This window comes from Dipodomys spectabilis, unplaced genomic scaffold, assembly GCF_019054845.1.
Source record: "Dipodomys spectabilis isolate Male_0828 unplaced genomic scaffold, ASM1905484v1 ptg000053l, whole genome shotgun sequence".
Lineage (NCBI taxonomy): Eukaryota > Metazoa > Chordata > Mammalia > Rodentia > Heteromyidae > Dipodomys > Dipodomys spectabilis.
This window is the reverse complement of record NW_024870730.1, coordinates 15709155-15711162: the sequence shown is the minus strand read 5'-3', so window position 1 is coordinate 15711162 and position 2008 is coordinate 15709155. Positions and strand designations below refer to the sequence as shown.

The following is a 2008-nucleotide window of genomic DNA, read 5'->3' as shown; positions in this document are numbered from 1 at the left end:
TGACTATGACAGTCCTGAACAAGAATGGTTTCCTGTTTAAGCTGCAGTAACTTTTCTGACTATGGATCATCATTCCTTCTGTGGCAGATTTTTATAGTTCCTCTAATGCATTTGTGACGACTGTCTCAAAGTAACCTCAAGCTTTTCTGACAACTCCTCGCTCTCTCTCCTGCTATGAACTATAGCCCCTTTTCTGTTGTTTTTAAAACTTTCTACTACCATATCCACCACTTCCACCACCAGATCAATAACCACCACCATATGGACAAGCCAGAGCTTCTTCCACCAAAACTGCCCCTCTTCATGGGTCCATAATTTTATGGCTGTTGTCCACTGTAATTTCCAAAATCATCATAGTTGCCACACCACCGTAGTTACCGCCACCAAAATTTCCTCCTTCATTGTAACCATCACATCCTCCTCCACCACCACCATATCCACCACCTTGGTTTCCATAATCTGGTCTACCATCACCATAGCCTCCTCTACTACTATACCCAGGACTGCTGCCAAAGTTGCCACCATCACCGCCAAATCCATTGTATCCACCATCACCACCTCCACCACCTCCACTATCATAGCCTCCTCTTCCACCAAAGTTTCCACCACATCCAAAATTACCTCCACTACCTGCAGAGTTTCCTCCACAACCCATAAAGTTGCCAGATCCACCTCCACGACCTCTTTGTGATCCAAAAGATTGCATCTCTTGTTTAGAAAGGGCCTTTTCCACTTTAGAATTATGCCCATTAAATAGTGTGGTATTTCTGAACAACAATTTTATCAACTGTATCATGATCATCAAAAACAAATCTCTTTTTTCCACTCTGCCGGTCTTCCATAACTTCTAGGGTTTCAATCTTGCCACATTGTTCAAAGTAGTCTCTCAAATTATATTCTTTTGTATCTTCTTTAATATCACCAACAAAAATTTTCTTCACTGTTATATGGGCTCTGGCTTCACAGAATTCTCTGTAGAAACGGCTCTCTGGTTCTACAACACGCCCATCAACCTTGTGGGGTCTAGCACATATGGCTGCATCCACCTCTTCAAGACAAGAATAAGTCACAAAACCGAAGCCCCTGGAACGTTTTGTCTGAGGCTCTCTCATTATCACACAATCTGTGAGTGTGCCCCATTTCTCAAAATGTTTTCTTAAACTATTATCTGTAGTTTCAAAGCTCAGACCACCAATAAACAGCTTCCGCAGCTGCTCTGGTTCCTTTGGATCATGGCCCTCCATGTTGAGACTGGACTCACCTCTTCCAACTCAAATTCAATATGGGACTGAGAGGAAGACCCAATTTCTCCCTCTTATCGCCTCCCACAAGTTGTATATTTTATTTTCAATATTTTGTTTAGTGAGTATTGTATTTGTTTACCCTTTGTCCTTCCATTTCTCAATGTCCCTGGCCATAAAAGAAATGCAAATCAAAACAACCTTGAGATTCTATCTCACCCCAGTTAGACTGGCCAGCCAGTGTCATAGCCAATCTCCTCAGCCTCCCCACAAAGACAGATAAACAAACAAGACAAAAAATAAACCTCTTGTTTCCATTTCCTGGGATTCATTTTGCTGGATAATTATTTTATATGATCAGAAGTACTGAGGCTGCCTCTGTGTTCCTCCCTGTTGGTCTCACTGTATGTGAATGCCTAGAGTCCTGTATAATTTAGCATGTCTGGTATATTTTAGATCTAACTTTCACATCTAAGATAAAACATGTGCCATTTCTCTCTGTGAGCTTAATATGATTCATTCAAGGTCCATCCATTTCCCTGCATATGACAATATTTTAATGGCTGTGTAAAATTCCATTGTGCACAAATACCTTTTTTTTTCTTTCTTTTTTTTTTTTTTGTTGGTTGTGGGGCCTGAACTCTGGGCCTGGGCACTGTCTCCCAGCAATTCAACTGTAGACCAGTGCTCTACCACCTGAGCCTCAGCCCCACTTCTGGCTTTTTTTTTTTTTCTTTTTTTGGTCCAGTCATGGGGCCTGAACTCTG

General features: G+C 41.6%; 1 pseudogene; it reads right to left on the bottom strand.

Annotated features, from left to right (window-relative positions):
* Positions 1–202: 202 nt before the first annotated feature.
* LOC122107783 lies at positions 203–1244 on the bottom strand (annotated as a pseudogene).
* Between the last annotated feature and the right edge of the window lie 764 nt (positions 1245–2008).